The following is a 12,060-nucleotide window of genomic DNA, read 5'->3' on the forward strand; positions in this document are numbered from 1 at the left end:
CCACTTCCTTAACCCCTCCAAAAGTTGTCCACCCTAAAAACCGGGGTCCCTTTCCTGGTGGTCAGTCTTCTTGATGAAGTTTGGAAAGACAGCTAGAATTCAGCAACTTTTCTCCTGTCTATTCACCCTTTGGAAAGTCATCCATCTGTGACATGTCAAATAATGGGGCAGATAGCTTCACAGCTGCCTCTTCTCTCACCATGTTCTCCAATTCTCTTTCTATGGTTCAGGTAGCCCAGGTGTGCTGGCCAAACAGACTGCCAACTGGAAAATAAACTGCCCAACTTCCCTTCCTATAGACACCTCCTGTTCCTAATATGGATTGCTTCTGAACAACTTCCCGTGGTTTTAGGTAACAAGATAATCTACTTCCCTTCTCCCTCTTGGAATAGTGTCTCTTTAAAAGGCTACTCTTCTCACTACCCTCTAGGTTCTCTTTTTACATTGTCCAGGGAGAGGTGGTAATGCTTGGTAGTAAGGTTGTTCTAAACTGAAGTCTGTTAGCCCTGTAGGGATATTCTACATATCAGAATATGGGGGTCTTAGCTTGTTTTAGTCTTCAGCTTGGTCTTAGATGCAGTTTTGGGGAACCTAGAAAATTCCCAGTTGATAACCTACTTCAATCCAGAGGAAAAAGAAAGGGGGGAGAATATGAAATAAAATCACTATTGCTGTGTCTATCCTAAAAGAATGAAATCAGAGTCATATAACTAAAGGTAAGTGGGCTGAAATTAATATGAACCATTTGGGGGAAATTTGCTGGCCCAGAAAGGGTACGGCTTGCCAGATATCCTACAAGGAGTCCAGAGGGATGAGACTCCTTTCAAGGACAGCTGGTGAAATATCAATAGTTAACAGAGAAAACAAAAGTCACATTCTGCTCCTGTTGGCTCTGAGAACCTGATCTCCCTCCTGGAAAGGGTAGAACTGAAAATATGAAAATAGAATTAAGTTTCAAGGGAGTAGGGGAAACAGAGAACACCATGATCTTCCCATGACATGATTTTCATTGCTCCAGAGGATAAAAGTAGTTACCAAGAGTTGAGTCAGCATAGTAAATTCAGCATCAGATGCTGAGTCACTATAAAGAGGAACTATCACCTGGAGCTCTGAGGCCTCTGAGCTCTGTGCCTGCCCAATGCACTCTCACTGCAGGTTTTCTTTTCTTTCTTTTTTTTTTTTTTGCAGGTTTTCAATGAGAGAAGGAATGACTCTCTGTCCTAGATCACACGATGTGATAGCTGTGTTAGGGGAAATGATGCACGGTACCTCTGAAATCCTTTCCAATTAGAGTAGCTTTTGAGTCTGTGACAGTCTACACCTACTAAGAGTCCCTATATTTCTGAGAAAATGGGTTTGTTTACTGCCTTTTTGACCTAATGATATAATGAAAATATTTTACTATGCTTTTAAAATCTTCATAAATGTCATTTTTAAAGACATGATTTTTGAAGTTTCTTATATGTAATGTTTTATCTTTACTTCAGATTATTCCTTAGGATAGATTTCTAAGTGTGGAATTATTATAACTAAGTGTTGGAGCCTTTAAGTGTATGTGTGTTTGTGTGTATTTATATATATGTCTTTTTAAAAAATTTTATTTTATTATGTTAATCACCATACATTACATCATTAGTTTTTGATGTAGTGTTCCATGATTCATTGTTTGCGTATAACACCCAGTGCTCCATTCAGTACGTGCTGTCTTTAATACCCATCACCAGACTAATGTACCCCCCCACCCCTCTCCCCTCTAGAACCTTCAGTTTGTTTCTCAGAGTCCATAGTCTCTCATGGTTCATCTCCCCCTCCGATTTCCCCCTCTTCATTTTTCCCTTCTTACTATCTTTTTTTTAACATGTAATGTATTATTTGTTTCAGAGGTACAGGTCTCTAATTCATCAGTCTTACACAATTCACAGTGCTCACCATAGCATATACCCTCACCAATGTCTTATCACCCAGCTACCCCATCCCTCCCACCCCTCACACTCCAGCAACCGTCAGTTTCTTGAGTTTAAGAATTCCTCATATCAGTTGAGATCATATAATACATGTCTTTCTCTGACTGACTTATTTCGCTTAGCATAATACCCTCTAGTTCCATCCACGTCATTGCAAATGGCAAGATTTCATTTTTTTGATGGCTGCATAATATTCCATTGTATATATATACCACATCTTCTATTTTTTTCTTTCTTTTTTTTTTATTCTTATGTTAATCCCCATACATTACATCGTTAGTTTTAGATGTAGTGTTCCATGATTCATTGTTAGTGCATAACACCCAGTGCTCCATGCAGAATGTGCCCTCCTCAATACCCACCACCAGGCTAACCCATCCTCCCACCCCCCTCCCCTCTAGAACCCTCAGTTTGTTATTTATTTATTTATTTATTTATTTATTTATTTATTTATTTATTCTTATGTTAATCCCCATACATTACATCATTAGTTTTAGATGAAGTGTTCCATGATTCATTGTTTGTGCATAACACCCAGTGCTCCATGCAGAATGTGCCCTCCTCAATACCCACCACCAGGCTAACCCATCCTCCCACCCCCCTCCCCTCTAGAACCCTCAGTTTGTTTTTCAGAGTCCATCATCTCTCATGGTTTGTCTACCCCTCCGATTTCCCCCGCTTCATTCTTCCCCTCCCGCTACCTTCTTCTTCTTGTTTTTTTTTTCTTAACCTATATTACATTATTTGTTTCAGAGGTACAGATCTGAGATTCAACAGTCTTGCACAATTCACAGCGCTTACCAGAGCACATACCCTCCCCAGTGTCTATCACCCAGTCACCCCATCCCTCCCACCCCACCCCCCACTCCAGCAACCCTCAGTTTGTTTCCTGCAATTAAGAATTCCTCATATCATATACCACATCTTCTTTATCCATTCATCTGTTGATGGACATCTAAGCTCTTTCCATAGTTTGGCTATTGTGGACATTGCTGCTATAAACATCGGGGTGCACATACCCCTTCAGATCACTACATTTGTTTCTTTGGGGTAAATACCCTGTAGTGCAATTGCTGGGTCATACAGTAGCTCTATTTTTGACTTTTTGAGGAACTCCATACTGTTTTCCAGAGTGGCTGCACCAGCTTGCATTCCCACCAACAGTGTAGGAGGGTTCCCCTTTCTCCGCATCCCCGCCAACATCTGTTGTTTCCTGACTTGTTAATTTTAGCCATTCTGACTGGTGTGAGGTGGTATCTCATTGAGGTTTTGATTTGGATTTCCCTGATGCCGAGTCATGTTGAGCACTTTTTCATTGTGTCTGTTGGCCATTTGGATGTCTTCTTTGGAAAAATGTCTGTTCATGTCTTCTGCCCATTTTTTGATTGGATTCTTTGTTCTTTGGGTGTTGAGTTTGATAAGTTCTTTATAGATTTTGGATACTAACCCTTTATCTGATATGTCATTTGCAAATATCTTCTCCCATTCTGTCGGTTGTCTTTTGGTTTTGTTGACTGTTGCCTTTGCTGTGCAAAAGCTTTTTACCTTGATGAAGTCCCAATAGTTCATTTTTGCCCTTGCTTCCCTTGCCTTTGGTGATGTTTCTAGGAAGAAGTTGCTGCAGCTGAGGTCGAAGAGGTTACTGCCTGTGTTCTCCTCTAGCATTTTGATGGATTCCTGTCTCACATTTAGGTCTTTCATCCATTTTGAGTCTATTTTTGTGTGTGGTGTATGGAAATGGTCCAGGTTCATTCTTCTGCATGTGGCTGTCCAATTTTCCCAATACCATTTGTTGAAGAGACTGTCTTTTTTCCATTGGACATTCTTTCCTGCTTTGTCGAAGATTAGTTGACCATAGAGTTGAGGGTCCATTTCTGGTCTCTCTATTCTGTTCCGTTGATCTATGTGTCTGTTTTTGTGCCAGTACCATACTCATGGATTGGAAGAACAAATATTGTGAAGATGTCAATGCTACCTAGAGCAATCTACACATTTAATACAATCCTTTTCAAAATACCATCAACTTTTTTCAAAGAAATGGAACAAATAATCCTAAAATTTGTATGGAACCAGAAAAGACCCCGAATAGCCAGAGGAATGTTGAAAAAGAAAAGCAAAGCTGGTGGCATCACAATTCCGGACTTCAAGCTCTATTACAAAGCTGTCATCATCAAGACAGTATATGTCTTTCTTCAGTCTCTCCTTGCCCTCTGTGTGGGGGCCAGTTTCAGATTTTACCCAGGAAGCTCCTGAGGTTTTCAACCAACAGAAGTATCTGTGCAGAATTATATTCCCACAAGCAGTGCTTGAGAGTGCTTCTCTTATCTCATCTTTGCTTCTGTGTTGGATGATTATCACAATTTTGGGTAAATATTTGGGTGAAAAATGGTATCTAAAATATGCTTCAGTTTTATTTCTTTGATAATGTGATATATTTAAAATTTTTCATATTTATTAGCCATTTTATCTGACTCTTATTATTCATTTTTTTATGAGGTAAAATACCAATTTATCTAAGTAACTTATATACTTATAAAAATTTATGTACTTATCACATATATATGAGAAACCTCACCAAAAAGGGGAATTGGGTAGGGAAAGAAACTTTAAAAGATCAGCACACTGTCAGCCCAAAGACTGTAGAGTTCTCAGCCAGACAGGGTGGCCAATGTGCCCCAACCCCCCCCCTTTTTTTTTTGCCCCCAAAAAGCAAAGTTTCAAAATAGTATAAAATTTAAAAACCATTCTGTACATAAGCTATTCAAGATTTCTCTAGCACTCACTGATACAAAGCATGATGAGATGGCATTTTTAGAGACAGCAGCTTCAGACCCCGAAAAGGGTGATAAGGTGAGTTTATTTCATTTGGCTAAATCAGTGGCAAACACAATTTTCTTTTTTCTTTCAAGGAGGCAGGAAAGCATGTAAGTGGTCACCTCAACATAAGGGGGACATGATGAACCATTCTGTGAGTGGTTGGGAAAGGGGTAAAGAAAGGGGAAGGGGTTGGTCTCAGGTAGAGGTCTCAATATCTTATTAATTTGTTTGGTCACTTCTGATGAAAAAAAATTAAAAGTAAAGTTTTTCAAAGATAAGCTGAAAACCTGAGCCATACTCTTTTTTGGCTAACTCCTTCTGGAATCACCTTTCTAATTTGGCTGGTATATTGAACAGAGCAGTGATGTTTCCCAGAATGGGTCTCCTTCTGGGCTCTGGCTCTCAGTAAGGCAGGCCCCTTTTGCTTTCCTTCCTCTGTGGAGAGGGCAGTATGCATTAAGCTGAAAAGTGACTTTCCAGATGTGAGGAAGGGGTTAGACTGCTGCTTCAGAACTGCGGAATTATTTAGAATGTTTTACAAATGGTCACTACATCAACAGAAATGAAAAAGGTAATTACAAAGTGTGTACATCACAACATACTTAAAAAAAAAATTATTTATTTGAGAGAGAGCAAGAGAGAATGCACAGAGGGAGGGGCAGAGGGAGAGAGAGAATCTCAAGCAGACTCCCAGCTGATCATGAGTCCATCGTGGGACTGGTGGGGCTTGATCTCACTATCCTGAGATCGTGACCCTGAGATCATGACCCTGAGATCATGACCTGAGCTGAAATCAAGAGTTGGACACTTAACTGACTGAGCCACCCAGGCGCCCCCATTACAACATACTTTTAAGGACACTTCACATTGTGCTCACATTCCCTTAAATATTATTCCCAAAGGTGCTCAGCCTCAAGCCTGACTGCAATCTCTGGGGAGAGGTGGACACTAGTGAAAAAGACACTGGGGTTGAGGTGGGAAAAATGGCAAAAGGAGAAAGCAGCCTTTCAGTTAAAGATCAGCCATCAGTTTCAAGGCCAGCTTTGGGCAGGCTGGCCTCAGGCTGGAGCTGGTGTCAGGAGGAAGAGCAGCTGCAGGGTGGGACTGGGGTGCTCTACATACCATTCAGGTCAGGCAGGAGCTGATCTGGCATCCTTTGTGTGCAAAGGTGCTCCTTTTTGGTGCATTTCAGCTTATCTTCCAAATCATCAATTATCTTCTCTAGCTTGGCTACCAATCTCTCAGCAAACTCAGCATGGGTCTCTGCCTGCTTGAGTTTATCAGTAAGAATCTTTATCTCTTCTGCATATTTGTCTCCCTTTTGAGAGTACTTTTCTTCTGCAGCACTCAGACACTTTAGGTTCTGGTCCATCAGTCTTTTCTGCTCATCCACCTCCCCACAGTGGAGTCTGCCAGCTCATCTCGGTCCTTTGTACATTCCAGGTCCCCCTCAGTAATCACCAACTTCTGAGCCACCCCTTCATACTTCTCATCTGCTTTTTCTGCATAGTGCTCAGCTTGCTTGAATTGGATTTCCTGGAGTTCCATCTTTTCTTCATCTCTTAAGGCTCAGTTTTCAGTAACCTTCATACTTTTCTTACTCTCATCAGCAGCTTTCTCGGCTTCCTCCAGCTTTTGCAGGGCATGGTCCAGCTCTTCTTCAACCAGCTGGATTCTCTGGTTCCAGGAGGCCACCTCAGCCTCAGTCTGCTCCTGGGCCTACCTTTCCACCTCCACTTCCTGCTGTAGGTGCTCGGCCCTCTCCTCTGCATCATTGGCTTGCTGCTGCAGAACCTGCAAGTTGTACTTCACTGCCTCGATGGTGGTGATCCCGGGCATGGTGCCCTCCTGGCCCCTGCCAATGCTTAGCTTCCTGCCTCCTCTGCTCAGAGCTGCAGCCGCTTCTCTGTAATGCTTTTTGGTTATATGAAACAGAAAGCCACTTCAAACTAGCTTAATAAAAAATGGGAATTTCCTGACTCACTGATGGCTCCCAAGAACTACCTTACGTAGTGCTGAGTTCAGGGACTTGATATCATCATCCAGACTCAGACTGTCCATCTCTCAGCTTGGATGTCCTCTGGCCTGATGCAATTCAGTCAGATCTTTCCTCTTGGTGACAAAATGACCATGCACAGATCCAGTCTTCTTAATCACTCAGTGAAGGAAGTGTCTCTTTTCCAGTCATTGTAGTACAGTCTCTCAAATGAGTATCACTGGGTGGACACAGCCACGTGCTCATTTCTGACACAGTCATTCTGCCCAGGAATATAGAATGTGGGAATGGCCATATTGACCTTGTTCATCCACTTTTGGAGGGATAGAGACACTCAAAGAAGCCAAGAGGGAGCACATTGTTAGCCCAAAGGAAAATTAAGGTTCTGCTACAAAAAAATTAGATGTCTTTTACAGTTTTAATTTTGCTCAAGGTGTTTTCTCATATAAAGACAAAGTATTACGTGGTCAAATTAAGGTTTTCCTATAATTTCTTATCTAACTTTAAAGCTTAAAAAGTCACAGAATCAATAAAAATACTTTCTATTTTCTTCAGTTTTTATGGTTTATATTTTTGCACTTATCTTTTTTTTTTTTAAAGATTTTATTTGAGAGAGAGAGAGTGAGCATGCAGAGCAGTGGGAGGGAGAGGCAGAGGGAGAAGCAGACTCCCCACTGAGCAGGGAGCCCGATGTGGAACTCGATCCCAGGACCCTGAGCTCGTGACCTGAGCTGAAGGCAGATGCTTAACCAACTGAGGCATCCAGGTGCCCCTGCACTTATCTTTTAATTAAACTAGAATTAAATAGACTTAAAAGCCAAATAAATTACTAAATATTTCAGTAATATTTATTGCTGAAACTGATTTATCAACATTTATAATATATAAATTTTAATGAACACTACTTTCTATTTCTAAGTCAATTATTGACTTTTTCTATTTTTTAAAGATTTATTTATTTATTTTTTATTATTATGTTATGTTAATCACCATACATTGCATCATTAGTTTTTGATGTAGTGTTCCATGATTCATTGTTTGCATATAACACCCAGTGCTCCATGCAGTACATGCCCTCTTTAATACCCATCACCAGGCTAACCCCCATCCCCCGACCCCCCTCCCCTCTAGAACCTTCAGTTTGTTTCTCAGAGTCCACAGTCTCTCATGGTTCGTCTCCCCTCCAATTTCCCTCCCTTCATTCTTCCCTTCCTGCTATCTTCTTTTTTTTTTTTTTTTTAACATATAATGTATTATTTATTTCAGAGGTACAGGTCTTACACAATTCACAGCGCTCACCATAGCACATACCCTCCCCAATGTCTATCACCCAGTCACCCCATCCCTCCCACCCCCCACCACTCCAGCAACCCTCAGTTTGTTTCCTGAGATTAAGAATTCCTCGTATCAGTGAGATCATATGATACATGTCTTTCTCTGATTGACTTATTTCGCTCAGCATAATACCCTCCAGTTCCATCCACATCGTTGCAAATGGCAAGATTTCATTCCTTTTGATGGCTGCATAATATTCCATTGTATATATATACCACATCTTCTTTATCCATTCATTAAGATTTATTTTTAAGTAATCTCTACACCCAGTGTGGGGCTTGAACTTAAAACCCAAAGATCAAGAGTTGCATGCTCTACCAACTGAACCAACCAGGTGCCCCTTTTCTGTCTATTCTTATGCCAGCACTATAGCATTTTAGTTATTGTAGCTATGTAATATGCTTTGATATTTGGTGGGACAAATAAACGGCAGGTAGCTTAAATGAGAGGGGGATAGAAAGACCTGGAGTCAAGAGTTTTACCTACTACAAAAAGCCTGTTTTTACCCAGAAGAGGCTGCCTGTACAGTGGGCTCTCTTGGAGCTGAGGTTAAGGAGTAATTAAAAGGAAGAAGAGAGTAAAAAGGTGGGGACATAGGGCCATGGTATCCAAACATCACTACTGTTTTAAAATATGGCAGTGGCTGTGTATTACAAAAGATGTGGTCTTCTCTAATTGGAGCTCAAGGCAAATTATTATGTAGGCAGTTTCTTTTTAGCACATTTTTTTTTTTTCATTTTTTGTTCTCACTTGCTTTTGGCATCTCCAGGTTAGGCTATTGATGCCATTCATGCTTCAAAGAGTGAGTGGCACCAGTTAGATGTTAGTGCTTTGTGAGCTTCCTGCTTCCAGGACTATGCCAGGGATAGAGGTGGCACCTAACACTGAGAAATGACCTGTCACAGTCACACTGAAGCCTGTCATGAGGGCTGCTGGAGACCTGCTGGAGACCCACTGGAGACCCACTGGGGACCTGCTGGAGACCTGCTGCCTCCTAATAACATCACCTAAGCAATGTCCTTTTTATCCCCCTTAAGGCTTTTCTGTCTCTACTACAGCTCAGAAGGAATCTTAGAAGGAGTATTATGCCTCTTGCTTAGCCATCAAATGTTTATTAAACTGTCAGAATTTACTGGTCATTGCTTGGGAATTTTAATATAAATAAAATATTATCCCCCTTTTTAAGGAGTTCATTGTCAGGTCCAATAGTTCTTAGTTCCTTACATTTGCTTTCCCAAAGTTTAGGCTCCCACTCTGAGGCCCTAAGGCGCTTGACATTGCCTTCCATATTTAAACAGATTCTATAACCTTTAGGGTTCCCACTTATGCCTTTTGTGGCAGGAGTGACTCCCCCCCGCCCCCTTACCTCCTTCTATTATCCCAGGCCTGACTTTGTTTTTAAGCATGCAGTATTAGAGCCTTTTTTGATTTTTCCTCCTAATAGAATACTTTGTCTTAAACTCAGTGAGCTCCTTTTGCTAAAGTTGACATGACAAGATCTTCTTACCCTGGGCATCTTAAATCTGGACTCTTCAAAGCCTGAGCTTCACCTTACATAGCTCTGTTGTTGAATTCTTGGAGTTTGGGGTACTTATGATTACATTTTACTCTATTCCTATGAAATTCTGTTGTTGACAGGGACATCCTGGTGGGTCAGATGAACCTGTAGCTGTGTCCAAACCATTTCACTCTCAAGAAGGCACAGTGGCTCTGGGTGCTTCTCAGTGGCCAGGGATATGCTTCTTTCTTCATTGATCCTGTTAAGTGACAAGATCCTGTCTTTTGGGGTGAAAAATGTGATTATATGCTCTAATTTATCATTCAGTGATCATATTAGCTATGTTGCTTCTTGCATTCCATCATCTGGGCCCCCCTGAGCTGTGAGGCTAATACCCTTCTCAGGAAGGCACTGACTTACTCATCAAGGGGGACTACTTCCTCTCCATACCGCTCTGTCTCCCTGGAAGCCTTCCAACAGGACATCAGCATTTACAAATTGATTTGCACTCCCTTGGCCAGAATGTAATTCTAATTCCAATTTCTTCTCCTGCACGTCTTCTACAAAATTCCAACTATTCCTGTCTGAGTTTCCCTTTCTTCTTGTCCAGTAATTGCTCTTCAGTTTTATTTGTTTATTTGCTGATTTTTGACAAAAATCTTCCTTTTTACCAAGCTTATTTATTCTTCAAAGCCCTATTTATTTTCCAGTTCTTCCAAGAAGCCTACCTGAATACTCAAACTGACTTCAAAGTCACAATCAATTATATGATACTAATTTGGTACTCAATTATTGAACATCTTGCATCACAGGGTAAGATCATAGGCCTTAGAGACAGTTCTGCTATTTTCGAGCTGCTTGAATTTGGGCAAGTTATTTACCACTTCTGGGCTTCAGTTTATTCATTGGTGAAACAGGGCTAAGAATGACCTTTCTTGGTATTGCTAGAGTCCATCTAGTGTTCTATATGTTATAGATGATCAAGAAGTGAAGAGGAAGTGCTTGCAGCTTCTTTTTGCCAATGATGGGTTTACTTTAGAAAATATTTCCCTGCTGCTCTAGGACAAAATTCCCCCCCTTTTAAAAAAAGATGTATTTATTTATTTGTCAGGGAGAGAGGGAGAGAAGGAGAGAGAGAGGGCGAGTGAGAGCATGAACAGGGAGAAGGGCAGGCAGACGGAGAAGCAGGCTCCCCGCTGAGCAAGGAGCCCATGCGGGACTCCATCCCAGGACCCTGGGATCATGACCTGAGCCAAAGGCAGACGCTTAACTGATTGAGCCACCCAGGTGTCCCAGGACAAAATTTCTTATCAATGTTGATTAACAGTGGTCTATAGCCACAAATCTTACTGAACTCTTAGATTAAGGATCATGATCTCAAAATTTCTGAATTAACAATATAATGAGATTAGCTCAATTAATCTCATTGGAGTTCAAAACAGGGTAATAACAATAGTCATGTACTTCCCTGACAGATATCAGAAGAATGAATAGCACATTGACCAGAGTGTGGCCACATAAAAATTATATCACTTACTGCAACATTCAGAGTGACTGGCTTTTCTCATGAATGGTACTGAAATGAGTTTAAACAGCTTTTTAGGAAGTTTTCTTTATGCACTGGTTTCTCTTAGATTTTCCTAGCAATCTTCTTGGTCATGTTTAATCAGACATTTAAGGAGGATTGACTTAGTAGCAGGGGTTGTTTTTAGAGAACTTGTTTTAATGTTGTTTCAGGAGAGTTACTGGCTGGCCCTAATTTGACTTACTGCATAGGTCAAGGCATTTCCTTTCATGCCCTCTTATTCTCCCTCTTATGAAGCCTCTCTGCTTAGCTCATAATTTCTAGTTCGAGTTCTGTCACAAGTGAACTGTGGGTCTTAGGACCTTACTTTCTAAACAAAGGGATGAATTAGATGATTCTCAACAATTCTGAAAGTTAGCATATTTCCTTTAACATCACCATCAATTGTGTGTGTGTGGTGGAAGAAACAATATATTAACTGTATATAGGTTTTATGCATGAATTTTTATAATAAACAATACATGTAATTTTATGCCATTTTCATAACTACCACAGTCAAAATTTGTGGTTAAGCCTTTTACACTGCAGCATTCAAATTTTCTTAGCCACTGGCCTTTATAAATGTCTTACTGGTATACTGCTCTTCTTTCTTTTAACCCCATCCTTTTTAGGACTTAGAGTATAACCTTGTCGAGAGTTCTAGGGCTTTGTTTGCATTTTCATTTCCTTTTTGGTTAAATTCATGTATGTGAAACATTACATATATAACATGATATATATTCAATACATTATATATATATGCAATGTATAATCCAATTAAGAGAACAATTACATTTAATATATGTAAATTATACTTTATATATGTAACTTTTCTTTAATTGAATTGTATATTGATTATAATCTATATTGAATATATGTAATTTTA

The 12,060-nt window shown here is 40.3% G+C and overlaps 1 pseudogene; it reads right to left on the reverse strand.

Moving 5' to 3' along the window:
- Positions 1-5,895: 5,895 nt before the first annotated feature.
- LOC123842342 (tropomyosin alpha-3 chain-like) lies at positions 5,896-6,620 on the reverse strand (annotated as a pseudogene).
- Between the last annotated feature and the right edge of the window lie 5,440 nt (positions 6,621-12,060).

Source organism: Mirounga angustirostris, unplaced genomic scaffold (genome assembly GCF_029215605.1).
Source record: "Mirounga angustirostris isolate CCGP_5_RB_7025 unplaced genomic scaffold, mMirAng1.0.hap1 SCAF_9, whole genome shotgun sequence".
NCBI lineage: Eukaryota > Metazoa > Chordata > Mammalia > Carnivora > Phocidae > Mirounga > Mirounga angustirostris.